Genomic DNA, 15,732 nt, shown 5'->3' with positions numbered 1-15,732 from the left:
ACCTCTCTGAAAAGGTGGTATTTGAAAAGTGACTTGAAGGAAGTGAAAAATTGAACACAGAAATTAGAGAGACAGTTTCAAGCAGAGAGAACAGTAGCTTCAAAGGTCCTGAAGAGGGAAGGTATTCTGTGTGCTTGAGGAATAGCTAAGAGGAAAGGACAGTCTGGCTGGAATGGAGTGAGAGAGGGGAGAGGGGTAGGGGCTGAAGTGTGAGTGAAGAAAGGTAGAACACACAGAGTCTTGTCACTTATTTACCTAGGAGTGAGGCATACTCCAACAGAGGAGTCTCATGATTGGGAAAGGAGCATCATGGTTGCTGTGTGCAGAATCCAGTGCTGTAAGGCAAGGTAGGGAACATGAAGATGAGTTTGGAGGTTATAATAACAACCCAGGTGAGAAATAACAGTGGCTCAGATTGTGGTGTAAGCAGAACAGGTAAAGAAACATGTAAGATTCTGGATCTTTTAGAAGGAAAAGGTGGCAAAATTTACCAGTGAAAAGAATTTTAAGTCAGAAAGGGGGAAAAAAAAAAAAAAAGAACGAATCCTAGACAGCACCAAGATTTTTACCCTGAGCAACTAGAAGACTATAGCTCACATTTACAGAAATCGGACAAACTATAGGGGAAGCATGTTTAGAAGGAAAATTCAAGAGCTCCATTTTTGGACACATTATGCTTATAGACGCCTATGGGATATCAGCAGTCAGATGCTACTGGTTACCCATCAATATTCATTCTCTCTTCTTTAATAATAGATCTCCTAAGTTTTAGCCGGGCATAACTTTTAGACACTTTTGAAGCTTGGCACGATTTTGTGACTTAGTATTTTTTTTTATAGCAGCTTAGTTAGTGCTTAATTAAATATAATATCTAAGCAAAGATATTGACTAGGCAGCTGACCACTATATATGAGTCTGTGTTCAGGGGAGAGTGCAAAGATACAGAAATGCAAGGGGGAGTCTTTAGTATCTAGGTGGTATTTGAAGCCAGGGGTCGAGACAAACTGCTGATGTCTAGTATTTCCTTCAGAAAAAAATCAATTTTCTCCACATTCATAGGTCCACTCCACTATGATGAAATGGGCACTGAATAGGACGGCTTTGCCTTGATTTTTTCCTTTGCCACTCCACAGACTCGTAATACTATACCAGAAGACATATATATCCATCAAGCCCAGAGGAGAAAAGGGATCTTTGGCCTTGGAAGAAGAACAAATCATCTTATTTTATTATTCATTATTTTACTGTTTTATACAGAGGCCAGATTTTTTTTTTTTTTTTTACTTTCTACTTGGATATTTAAGATTATTGTTTTGATGCTAAATACTATGGGCTTCTCTCTACCAGAGGTCACATACTGAAGAATTCAAAAGGCAGAAGTGTTCTGTTTGATCAGACAAATCTGTATTTTTAAATTAAATTTGAGTGGCTTAGGTAAAGTTTTATCTTTCTGGAAACCATCAAACCCCACAATGCTCCCTGGCGTTGCTCATCCACACATGGATACAATTGAATTGGTACTGACAGGTATCCAAATCTGGAAGTTTGAGCTAAAAATCATTCTTCTTGGCAGAAATGAACCCTTACACAAAAGTTACACAGCATGTTTTACCTTGAAACTTTGTCTGATTACTTCAGCCACTGAAACTTCGCAGTGAAACTTTATAGCCTAAATCCATGCATCTTTCGTTCACTGAAGCCCTGGAGAAAACATAGCTAGGTATCTCCGTCACATACATGACATATTTCTTTCTACAGATAGTACAAGGGAGGGAAGGGATCAGAGTTTCATCAGACTGGAAGCTAGGACTTGAGCTGGGAAAGTCTCAATGGACCACAAAAGGTTAAGAGAGCCTTGGGTGTTGAGGACCCAAGTAGGCGTAAGCATTTCAGGATACCACAGTCATAGTGACACTTTTGTCTTTGAATTCATGTTATATAATTAGCTCATGTTCCCTGACATTAATGTAGCTTTTGAAAACCTTATATCTTGGGTCTACGAACAGAGTGTAGCCTTGATTACTTTTTCTCCTCTAGTAAGGGATTCTGGAATTAAGAACCATTAAGTATATTTTCTCCTTATTATTGCTATACTTGTGATTTCAAATCTATTGAGGAATATTGACTCACAAAATCTTACTAATAAAGTCCTTCAATAATCCACTGTGGGAAAAAAATCTGTATTATTAAATAAAATCACAAGCATAGCTTATTGTGTATCAATGTGCGTATACCAAGTGCATATGAATAAATTTTATTGAGCCATGAATCTGAGCACCAACTGAATCAGGTTGTTCCCAGATTCACTCAGCGTTTTATGAAACCTATTATTCTTATTTGACGTTATTGCAGTATAACAGACCATAGTGACATTTGATTACATTCCATTTTATTATTGCTTTGTAGCAAATTGTTCTCACCAATAAGTGATAAAAATACAGAGGCAACTGCAGTACAAATATGAAGACATCTATTCCTTTTTTTGTGTGGTAAGAGTGTCCAGAAGTGTATGAACAACATAGACCTGGCCTCTTTATTTAGCTCATATATCTTGAAATAATTATATCACAGATAAAGAATTCATATATTTTACAAGCTAGATAAAAACACATTTATAAGCTAATAATTTTTCTAATTGTCTGTTTTCACTATTTTGTCTGTAACTTAGAAACTGAGCAAACATGTAAAATATTAGCTAAAATGTAAGTTTATACCCCAGGTAAATTATTAGAATGCTGTGAGTACACAAGCAATTTATCCTGAATACTGATGCTCACATATGCTCATTTTTGTTGTGATAGTATTCAATGCATTAATAGTGGAGGAATACTCCCTGCAATAAATATCCACAAGCTATTTGAAAATCATACATTTTCCACTTCTCTTTTTGACAAATATCTCCTGGCAGTGAGGAAGTATAACAGTGTAGATTTGATTTATGTGTCCAATTCCTTTAAAATTTTTGTTTTTCCATGATTGTCATAAGGTCATAAATATCTGCATGGGATCTATGTGTCTATGTGTGTGCATGACTTTTCAATTTAAATACTAGATGTGAAGAAAAGATAACTAAGATAAACTAACAAGAACATCTTAATTTAATTCTCAATTAATATACTTTCCAAAGTCTGGACAACCCTTCCATATAAATTAACTTTAATAAATTTAAATGGTTATATCTTGTAAATGATTGTCTTCTAGTTTGATTCTGCTTTTTTGAACTTTTTAATAACCGTTCTACCCTTCTTGCTTTGCCACAAAATGTTATATTGGGATTGTTGTTATTCTGTTTAAACTCATTTCCCATTATCTAGATGGTAACAGCATTAGACCCATGTAACTAAAATGTTTTAAAAATTATCTCATAAGGGGACAATAGGTCTATATTATCACATCTCTTATCCTTCTCAAAGAATTCTCTTTTACTCAAAATAATGTGACTATATTCTGTTATTTTATTTTATTCATACTTGACAAAACAGCGTAGTGCCAACCAAATTGAACCATTTCTTAGTAATAACCGTCATCCTTGTTTGGGAATATCATGGCCTGCAGCATCAATGCTTATGAGAACAAAATGCATTTATTTTTGTTACAGATTTCCAACTATCTGTATTCACTAGAAAATGACTCTATAATTTATGTAAGTAAGGAATATGTGCAGCTTGCTGTCTGTATTTCAGAAATATTCTACAGTGTGTATTAGCTGAAAATGAATGTCAATTTGAAGCACCCCAAAGACATTTTTTTAAGTTATTTTAATTTCTCTGATGAAAGGATGAACATCTTCATTTGGCCACTCCTCACAATTTAGCATATCAGTATTTTATTAACTATTTTTAATGTCAATATCTGTGCAAATGACTTGCAAAATCCAATGTAAAATCAAAATTAAAAAAAAAATAACGTGGAAGAGAAAATGGACCTAAATGGTTAAAGTAAAAAACAAACAAAAATACAGAAACTAGGAAAAGATTTTGAGATGTTGTTTCATTCTCTGGCTCTAACTCTCAGTTTGGTATCCATGAAATTGAGATACAACATGATCTCATGAGGCTGTAGTGAGGAATAAATAAGGAAATTTACATAAATGTTAAATATAGGATGTGGCCTTTTGGGGATAATCACCACATGCTTTAAAAAATATTTAAGAGCAATAAAATATTGCATGGCATAACAAAAGTGAAACCAGAATGGGAACTACTCATTTCCCACTCCAACTAGCTTTTGCTATAGTGTCTGTCACAAATGGGCCTTTTTTCTCATTTGCAAAATGAGGAAATTGAATGTGATCATTTCTAAATCACTGTATAAATTAGAAAATAAACCATATCACAAATTTTCTTTGAGATGAGATTAAATATATAAAATTAGAAAAAAGTTTTAATGAGTAAAGAATAACTTAAGCAAAACAATAGAAGATAAATAATTTAAATAAGACATCAAAAAGGAAAATTAAAATCAAATAATAAATGGAGAAAATGAGGAAACATAGTTAAATATTCAAGGTCAAGAGATATAATCTGATAGAAGAATGATACGAAAGGCCTTGGCATAATAAGAAACAAAAATCATAGAAATACAAGGAAAGCAAGAGATTACATTATGTGACGTATTTTTCTATATGTCAGTAGAAAGATTTTTCTGTCTTAAACAAAGGACAGCTTCTCTTTGGGATATATAAGTCCTTTTGTAACTGAAGTAAATGAAAGCCTGGACTCAATGCTACTATCATGCTATGAGTTATAAACTTTAATATATGATTCTTGTATAATAGTGCTAGGAAAGACCCCTGATTAGTCAGGTCATCTATTTTTTTTCTTTTATTTTTACTTAAAATTTCTCTTTGGAATTTTATTCTTTAAACTTTTATAAAAATAACTACAACACAGAAATAATATTCAGAGATAGAGATAAATCAGACCTGTCTTTGAGGAGGTTTTAATTAAGTAGAGAGAGATGTGGAAAATTAAGTATTATAGGTGAAATGAAAAATATATGTATAGAGTTCAATGTTTATAAAATTAGAAAAATACTCACAAGCAAACTGCACAAATATACTTATGAGTAACATACTTTTTCATAATATAATCCAAATAAAATGATTATTTGAAACACAAATTTAATTTCTTATAGTTTATATGTTTCACTGTTTTAAATATCTTTTCTCACTAATATAATTGACTGATAATATTGCTATTCATGTATTATAGAAAGAAAAACAAGACAAAGGAGGAAGTGTTTTTTCTGGTCTGCAGAACATGATGGTATATACGTTCTATCAATATTTAAAATCTCAATCATGTTTCCTTGGATATCATCTATCTTTATATCTAATATTTCTGAGAATTTTGGTGGAGTATTAGTAGAAACAAAGACTTCAGAGCAGAAGACGGAATAGCATTGGCTTCCTCTGTGATCTAGGTATCTGTCTAAATATGCCAGTCTTAATTTGTTTCAGTACTCTGTACTTAGCCATATATATTAAGTCTATTCATATAAATACTTTATGTTCTAATATTATTATCAAGCCCTAAATTCATGGCTTTTGGTACTTAGATGAAGGTGGTGCTGCCCTAGCATTTTTTGGTGGCTAATATTTTTTTTTTTTCCAACTCAGATTACACCATTTTCTCACAGTAATCATTCACTCCCTTCAATAATGATCTTACTTAAAATGTCACATCAACATTTTATCCTGATTTAAATATTTTGTTTTAATTTTTTTTAATTTTAATTCAACTAACATTTTATTATAGACATTACTACATTATTAAATATTTTGTTTTTAAATAGCACATAGCTAAACCGACAGAGGCCAAAGTATATATTCTAAACCAACACTCATTATTTTTAGAACAACTCTTTTTCATGAAATTCATACCACTAAAATTTAATTTAGTTGTATATGTCTAAAATAGTATAAAGTGACTAATAATTCTAATATACCTAGCTTAAGTAATAATCATGAAAATGATAACTAACAAATAACATTAAAAATCAATCTGCTACTATGTGTTTGAAATCTTCTTAATTCCAGGATCTGTGCTAATTACTTTTAAATTATTAACTTATTAATTCTTGAATGCTTTGAAGGTTTTTTTAACCAAGACCCTAAACAAATTATATACAATATATTTAATAGTAAACTAAATATATACTGTATTTGCTTCTATAATTTCAACTATTCAAATATAATCAAATTTAAGTATTATTTTATATAATCTACATTAAATTAAAAATATCTAGGACGCTAGCATCTCAAGTAGTGAAAATAAACAAAGTTTAGGCCAATAGATTTATCCATTGGATAAAATTACTTTTAAATAGTGAGGTTCATGTGAATATTTCATATTAATCTATAGATTTTATATAAGCAGAAGAAAAATAAATGCCTAAAAAGTGTTAGAATATGTTATATAAAATTGTAATTAAGACCTGAAAAATAAAAACAAAAACAGGATGTCATTCTTAATCCAACAAAATGGTTAAAAATGTTAGGGTCTAATCTAAATTAAATATTAACAAAAGTAGATAAGTGAATGATATAAAGGGCTTTGGAATAATAATAAAAAAAATTATGTCAAAGTGGAAATATGTTATCTCATCTATTCCTTGTATATATGTGAATTTGTTCAACCATTTTGCAGGACAGTTTGAAAATATCTGCTAAAATTTAAAATGACTATGAGATGATTTTTATCAGCTATTCTGGAGAAATGTCTATACATATGTATAAGGAACATGTTTAAGAATGTTTAGGGAAAGACTTCAGATATAATACTCTGTTGATGAGAATACTGATGATGTACTCATACTCATACTCATACATAAATACAAAATATAGACTGCTAAAAGGACCCAGGTAGATCTATATGTGTTAACATTTAAGGATTGCCAGGAACTTTTTTATGAAAATGAAAAAGTAGAACTTATAGAAAGAAACCTACCAAACTGATACCAGAGATTACCACTAAGGTGGGGCGGGGTGGGATGGGATTGGGTGAGGAGTTGTCAAGGATGGTGTGAGGATCCTAAAGCAAGACCCTCTTCAAACCTGTCCCCTTTGGGGACAGATCAGGATATAAGAACAATAAAATTGAGCTGAAATGTTCTCAGAGGGTTTGGTGCTAGTGATTGGTTTATCTCCTTAGATAAGCCTTAGATTTCACAGATTTATCTGAATGTGGTTACTACCCTTTTCCCCTTCCCATGGAAGGTCATCTTATTCCTTAATTCTTCCCAAAGCTGTTCCTTTTCCAATCATGAATCAACAAGTATGAAGAACTCCAGCTGGTTCTGTGAATTATTGCATTGAAGATTCAGTTTTTCATATGGCAATTTCCAAAGTAATTAACATGTTTAACAGTTTGTCAACAATAGAGAGCAATAAATCCTCCCTCAAGATTTCCAAGTTCCTTCCGACTGAGGAAAAAGGTTAAATTTGGGAGCAAGTGGCTAATGTGATTATCCACACTAAGACATTCAGCTGACCTTCTACCTAAAACCACCTCCCTCTGTGAAGGAAGAGAGGAAGTAAAGAAAACCCTCTCATTTCCATTTGCCCATGTAACTAATCTTCCATTCCCACTCTTGCATTGCATAAATCCAATACATAGAATATAAAGACAAAATCTAATTACTTACAAAAATTTTATTATTCAGATTCTCTTAAATAGGAAGTTAAGTGGTTACCCCCTCTGGAGTCAGACTGCATGGGTTTCAAATCTGAATCCACCACTTGTAGCAGTGTTGGGCATGCTACTTATCATCTGTCCATCTCAGTGTCCTCAACTGTAAAATGTGACTTCTTGAAATGTCCTAATGTTTTTGGTTTTTTTAAATCAGTTTTAAATGAAATAAAATTTGTAATATGCTTGGCCCAATGTCTCGCTATTTTTGTTTTCTAAATAAGTTTTAAAACCATTTGCACTTTAAATGAAGACATTTTGTAAGGCTTCATAAACATCATATAATATTCAACATGAGTAGTATCCCCCCAAGTTATAGAGCTAAATGATATTACAGAGGGAGAAACTGAAAATAAAACCAGGAAAATAGATGTCTGTGTTATTGGAAGGCATAGTAGTCACTTAAATAAAAGTTAAATACAATAAAAGAGTGAGTGTAAGAAATAGAAAATAACTAGTTAACGTGCAGGAACATGCAGAGTTCTTACCTAATCCCATCAGTTCTCAGGGTATTTGTCCTTTGGGGCTCGTGGAATGGAACAGTTTAAAATTGTCACTGACCACAATAAGGGTTAGTATTTTTTAATCTTTTTAATCCACAACATTTAGTGTTCAATATTTTGCAGGCATACTACAAAAGTGATTAGTGTTCTAACTCCTCAGAAGTGAGAAGTTGTTTATGGTTCCATTTCCATGCATGGCCTGTGATAAACAGATCCCAGAGAATAGCTGGAATAGGGCCAGGGTACGCAATTCAATATGTAGACATACTTTCATATACTGCAAAGAAAATTTCCATGACCGCTGCCAAATCCATTTATCACAATCCCAGAAAATGATATCCATTCTGCAAAATCTTCTTATAAAATACAGAATATTGTAAATAACCACTAATCTTTTTGGATTGGGCAGCACTATTTCATTTTACTTAAGGAGTTCTCTCCACGTGGGTGTGGGTATGGGTGTGTAATAAATCATAACTTTGTCTTAAGCTCAGTTCTAAATTAACCCACTGTGGTTAAAGACACAAATCTGGTAAAAATTACTATTGTTTTAAAAATGCAACTGATGTGAGCATTGACATGAAAATGTCATTTAATTTAATTTACAGGCAATTACATAATAATGTAGTCAAATATGTTCAGCTCCAAAACAGCCAGCCCTTTAGGTTTATTGCACATCAGGAAGCACAATGGATTTGTTACTAAACTGTTACATTATACTATAGCTTTCACCTTTAATAGATGTGCAAGTCAAGGCTTATCTTTACTTAATATTTTCATTTTCATTCCCCAATTGAACCAATGTGTATCATCCTTCTTCCTATGCGACATGATAGATCTCATGGGTCTTAACAAGAGTATCTACTCATGCGGCAAAATGCTGAAAGGTGTACAATTCATTCTGAGCTGTTTATTACCCCCAACATAGAGTCAATTATTTTTTGTAGTCAAAGAACTTAAAAACCTCCAACTTCAACATGAATACATGAGTATGGCACATTTAAACCTTGACCAGAACATTGCAAGATGAGTTTGCCAATAAACTACATAAAACCCTTCATCTGTACATGGCAAGCACTTTTAAATCACTTGGAAAACAAAAAGCCAGTAGCTGCTATTAGCAAGCTCTTGACATTTCTTGGAGAGCCATGACTTCTTTTACAGTGTTCTGGTTATAATTTTGAACTGACTCAAGCCTAGGATCTCTTATATGCCTGGAAAATTCTGTTTTCTTTTCTACTTGCTGGGTGATATGTAATTAGAGTCTTGTTTACCACCTCATGTACAGATCCTTTTCAACAACAGAGTATGATACAGCACAGAGTATGGAGTTACTGAAAATACATATTTTGAATTGTGTTTTCTAATATTGAAGTGTTTTTACATGACACACTACAATCAACACAAATGTACATTTTTAAGGACAAATGAATAAGACATTCAAATATAAATATGCTTTTAAGATAACCAATATTTTTTGCCTGTATGAGAAATAAGTAAAACTTCGTGCCACACTTTAAAAAACTCATATTGATATATATTTTCTCATAGCCAATTCCCTAATAAATACTGTCACTTCTCATATACATTTCCCAAATCAGTTCCTTTGCTTCCATCATAAAAGGAAAATTCAGTTGTATCGAAAATTCTTTTTATTCAGAGCTTTCTTTTTCCCTCTCTTTCTTGTCATCAACCATCATACTATATCTGGGAAAATAACTTCTCTTGCTGGCTACTATGATACCCTCATCCCCTGAGAGTAACAGCTTGTGGTGCAAGACTTGAGCTGGATCAGGTATTTGAAGAATATGAGCTGAGTGTAGAGATAGGATGAGACTGTTCTTGAAATACAAGATAATTAGAAAGGATCAAAAGTGAAAACAAAACCAAGTAGACTGCCCAACTGATATTTAAGTATAAAAACCAAGTTAGAAAAAGCACCCATCTATCCATCCATCTATCCATTTAACAAATTTTCTTCACATCTCCAATGAGAGAGAAAAGGTCCTGTTCTCTTTAAACAAATATAAATAAATAAATAAGTTATTTCTTAATTTAAAATAAGTGCATACATACACAAACAATAAAATATCAGCTAAAGATACGGGTTATAAGTGAAATTAAACAGATAATTTTACAGGGAGTGACTGGTGCAGGGCAAGGGATGGGGTGCTAAGTTACTTTAAATAGGATTGTCAAGGAAGGCCCTTCTGAGGTCATGACTTTTGAACTGAAAACTGAATGAGAAGGAACCAGCCATAGAGAGAACTGTGGGAAGAAAAAGCAGTCATTGACTATCTGCTATCTTATTTCATCTCTTCTAAGGTGCACATTTTTCATATATTAGCATCTCTGAAATTGGGGTGTTAAAATTGCGATTAGCCAGATGACAGTTATGACTTCGTAATGACTCTCTACACACTGTGAACTCACTTGTTATTTCTGATGGCATGATGGCACAACTTCATAAGCAAACAAACCATTTATGAACAATTTGAGGAAGAAATAGGAGTTAACAGAAATTTGTATAAAAAATTTACACTAACACCATCTGGTAAGATAAAAATAATCACTAGCATTAACCTTGTAGAGTGATTGTCAACAGTTTGGAAGAATATCCCAGGAACTAGATTGCACCATTAAATCACCCGTGCTCTGGATCCCGTAGACAATGAAAATGAAGAGTTGAAGAGTGCTATGCGTTACTCTATCAATGGAAAGAAGTTTAAGAATACTGTAACCAATTTATTTTGCTCTTTTTTTTTGTACTTTTATGCATGCATAAGATGACATGCTAAAATTCCTGTCTAAAAATTTTAATATTAAAAGCCTCTTTGAATATGTTGCAAAAGTAGTAAGTGATACAAAAGAACTGTATTAGAGTTTCATCATCAACATTTTTTTCTACTTAACGATACATAAAATAACCGTTTATCTTAAAATTGATGATGTCTTAAATACTGAGATCATTGCTCTTCACAAAACTCTGCTATGTACTGGTGAATGAGGCAGATATGATTCCAACATTTACAGGGTTTCACCCTAGTGAGGAACAGAAATAATATAACTGTAAATTAAATAAATTGGTAATTACAAGTTGTGATAATTAGTACAAAGACACCAGTAAAAATAATTATGCGCAGTGCACACAAATGTGTCTAGGGGGAATGGGGTGGGTTGGCGAATCTAATTTAGATTATGAGGAGGAGTGGATTGTCAGAGAAAGCCTGTCAGAAGATGTAAATATAAAACTAAGACTTGAAGGAAGAGTTGGTCATATAAAGGACAGTAGGAAAGTACTCCAAGGAAAAGAAAAAGTGTATGCAAAGTAAAGTGGTATATTCTAGAAACAGAAACATCTTGCAGAGTGTGAATAGTGAAGAAAAGAAGGGAGAATTGGCATGAAAAGGTTGGGACCTGAGTGAACTGCATGTTAGGGAGAACATGTAGGGCATTACAAGCATCATTAAAGGATTTGTATTTCATTCCATGTGCAAACGGAAGGTGCTGAGAGGCAATGACATCACCAGAATTATGTTTTTAAAAGATCATTATAGATGCCTTGAAAGGACTGAATTTTAGGTGGGCAATGGAAACCTCAAGAGCCAGTAGAAGGCAACTACAATAGTACAAGTGAGAGCTAACGCTGGTTTAGACCAGGATAGTGGCAGTGGAGATAGAGAGAAATGGATTCTAGATACAGTTTAGACAGTCATAGGACTTATTGATGGATCAGATGGAGATTGAGGAGAAACAAGAATGCCCTTGAGGTTTCTAATTTAAGCATTCAAATGTATAACAATACCAATTCCTGAAATGGTAAGACAAATGGATAAAATGGTTGGGAGGTGAGAACTAAGTTTCAAGAATTTACATTTGGAGATGTTAAGCTAGAATATATATTAGTCATCCTATGTAAATTCTATATGTACATTTGTATTTATGAGTCTGGAATTCAGATGAAACCCTCTGATATAATACTGGAAATGTTTTACATATAAATAAGTCACCACAATATTTGTAGGTCTAGTAGAGGAGGAGGAGCCTGTAAAAGGGACTGAAAATAAAACAGCCTGAGAGGATGTCCATCCAACAAAGAATGGATAACTTGACAGATGATGGGATATGACATTATCATTGGATTTGGCAACACAGAGGTCACTGGCATTTTTGAAATAAAAGAGTTTAATTGAATGGTGTAAAATGAAATTTGAATAAATGTGAGAAAATGGTAACAAAATGTGCAGATAACTATGAAGAAGTTTGGTTGTAAGAGTGGACAGCCATAGGGACATTCAAAGTAGGGAGGTATAAATTGCAAACACTGGGCAAGACTTAGAACAATGGGTTTTAACGAGATGAGAGGGGAGAGTATGCCTTGTACTGCCTTGCTGAGTGTCAGAAAATGAAATGGTTCAAGTGAAGTTAATAGTGGTGTACAGAGATATACCTTCACCTGAGTTTCCATTTAGATCTGATGTTTAAGAGGTTGCTCATAACTGAGTTTTAAAGTGAGTATTTTTCTAGTTAGGAGAGGTTATATCATGTTTGCCATCCTCATGGAAACCCCACACTAGGTTCCTGTGTCTGTACTCATATTAAAATATTTTGGAAATACTTGCTCATATGAATTCTCTACAATCCAGGAACTATGGGCATCTTGAGGCTGCTGGTAGTGGGGCTATAATTTATACCAAACTTGAAGAATGATGCTTTTGCAAAGATGAAATGAAACCAGATAATTTCCCAGGGGCTAGCCATAGAGATAACAGGGAACACTATGAATTTTCACCAGAAATGGTTATACTACTTTCATTTGTTATCCAGTAAAATTTAGATACTAAAAAATAGAAAAGCAGATAAATTTAAAAGTTATGCTTGAATAGTCTATTTAATATTTATTTCATCATGAGTGCTAGATACATATTAAATAAATCAAATGAATATAGTGATTGGCTATAGATTACATTTAGAGAAGTGAAACAAAGATAACACACCTCATGGTATACAGAGAGAAAAAGAAAAACAAAAATAACATTGTGGACAACAGTGAGGGAGAAGAGCAGGAATAAGTTGGTAATATCTCTTTGGTCATAATCATAGAGCTAAGAGTCACATATGTAGTGTAAAAAATGAAATAACTAATAAACATCTCTTTTAATGTATAGGAATTGATACAGGTGAAGGGGGTTAAAAAGTACAAACCTCCAGTTATAAAATCAATGTCATGGTGATATAATATACAGCATGGTGACTATAGTCAATAACACTGTACTGCATATTTGAAAGTTGCTAAGAGAGTAGGTCTTAAAAGATTTTATTACAAGAAAAAAAATGTAACCATATGGTAATGGATGTTAACTAGACTTATTGTGATGGTCATTTTGCAATATAAACAAATACTAAATCATTATGTCTTACACCTGAAACTAATATAATCTTATGTGTTAACTATATATATATATATTTTGCAGTACATGGGCCTCTCACTGTTGTGGCCTCTCCCACTGCGGAGCACAGGCTCCGGACGCACAGGCTCAGCGGGCATGGCTCACGGGCCCAGCCGCTCCAGGGCATGTGGGATCTTCCCAGACCGGGGCATGAACCCGTGTCCCCTGCGTCGGAAGGCAGACTCTCAACCACTGTGCCACCAGGGAAGCCCGTGTAAACTATATTTAAGTGAAAAATAAAGTAAGACAAAAGTGATTTTAACAAAGACAGAAAAAGAACCAAGATGAAGGACTTATCTTCATCCCTATCCATATATTTCCCTTTCCAAGATACCATTATATCTAAATCTTTGTGTGGAAGTACTCTTTTTATTCTGGCAATAGAAGAGCTTGAGAGAGTGGTTAAAGAAAATTGAAATATGATAACTGCTCTATGACATAAATATAAATATTGTGAAAAGTTTCCTTTTCATCACATAATCAGCGAGTCTACAGTCAAAGGCAATAATAAAGCTTTGAAATTCACGGGTAGTTGGAGATAATTTGCTATACACACAGGAAGAAAATACTGACTAGTAACAGCCACCAGTTGGTAGAAAAATGCTCCTTCTTTGTAGAAACTTCCTTGCTAAAATGGCACTAATGTTAGTGAGATTTTGTCAACAGAGAAACCTTAAAAAGAGAAAATTTACTATAAAAATAATAAACGTTTTGTCATTTATAATGTCAAAGATGTAACCATCACCAATTTACTTCTGCTACTATCATTGCTGAAAGATGGAATAAAGTCAAATTGGAACCAAAATAAGGCTTCTTTTTAAAATAACACAAATAAATACACAGCGATATTTATTAACCAAGACTATACTACTCTTGTTTTAACTCAGCAATATGCATAACCTTTAACAATAAATAGAGAAGGGTGAAGTAGGAAGATAGTTCCATGTCATACTTTTTTTTTTTTTTTTTTGAGTTACGCGGGTCTCTCACTGTTGCGGCCTCTCCCATTGCGGAGCACAGGCTCTGGATGCGCAGGCTTAGCGGCCATGGCTCACGGGCCCAGCCACTCTGCGGCATGTGGGATCTTCCCGGACTGGGGCATGAACCCGTGTCCCCTGCATTGGCAGGCAGACAATCAACCACTGCACCACCAGGGAAGCCCCGTGTCATACTTTTTTTCCTCTTTACCTCTTGTACTGTTTTGAAGGTAGAGTATAATAAAATTATTTTTAATTGGAGGAATTGATCTTATAATATTCTGCATTTAACCTTAGACTCTATTCCTCGCCTCAATTAGGTAGGAACAGATAAAACTGAAATGCAGCACTAAGGAATTTCAAGCTCTACAGCCAGCTGAAAAGGCAAAGGCCAAAGAAAACTGTTATCTACTGTGGCGAGAAAGACAAAGAATTGCTTAAGGGAAGTGGTTAAGTGAATCGGCTATGACGAGGAATGTCTGAAAGCCACATAAGTACCAGCCTTGACAAGGCCAACATCATAGCTGTGTAGTCAGCAGGACACAAACAAAGACACACACGGACACACACAAACACACACACATATACATTTTTTCTTTCTCCATGCCTATATATATATATATATATATGTGTGTGTATATATATATATATATATATATTCCACATTAAGAATGGTCATAAGCTGCTAAACATAACTAGAGAGTGCAGTGTCTGTCATAATAAGTACCTCTAAAAAGGACCCATTTTCACACACAGCACATAAATATTTACAGGGAAAAAAATACTACAGTTTGAATTTAGAATCACTGAAATATAGATTAGGAAATAATTTTTGCTTCAATGAACACCAAATTTTTTTGTATATAAAAGTTCTTGTTCTTTTTCCTTGAATGATCTTAAAAAATCCCACTAATTCAAACATACATTATGAAAATAATGTTTTTAACTTAATACATTGATTACTAATTCTTTTGCAACTGTTTCTTAATTTTTTTTTCTTCAAAAATAAGTCCTTGGAGAGATTGGTTCAAGATGGCAGAGTAGAAGGATGTGCACTCACTCCCTCTTGTGAGAGCATCAGAATCACAACTAACTGCTGAAAAATCATCCA

General features: G+C 33.5%; 1 protein-coding gene across 1 annotated transcript in view; it reads right to left on the bottom strand.

Moving 5' to 3' along the window:
- Positions 1 to 15,732, bottom strand: part of ERBB4 (erb-b2 receptor tyrosine kinase 4) — a 687,762-nt gene that overhangs the window by 474,535 nt on the left and 197,495 nt on the right. The window lies entirely within an intron of this gene.

Source organism: Grampus griseus (assembly GCF_964374135.1).
Source record: "Grampus griseus genome assembly, chromosome: 7".
Lineage (NCBI taxonomy): Eukaryota > Metazoa > Chordata > Mammalia > Artiodactyla > Delphinidae > Grampus > Grampus griseus.
This window is presented reverse-complemented; position numbering and strand designations above follow the sequence as displayed.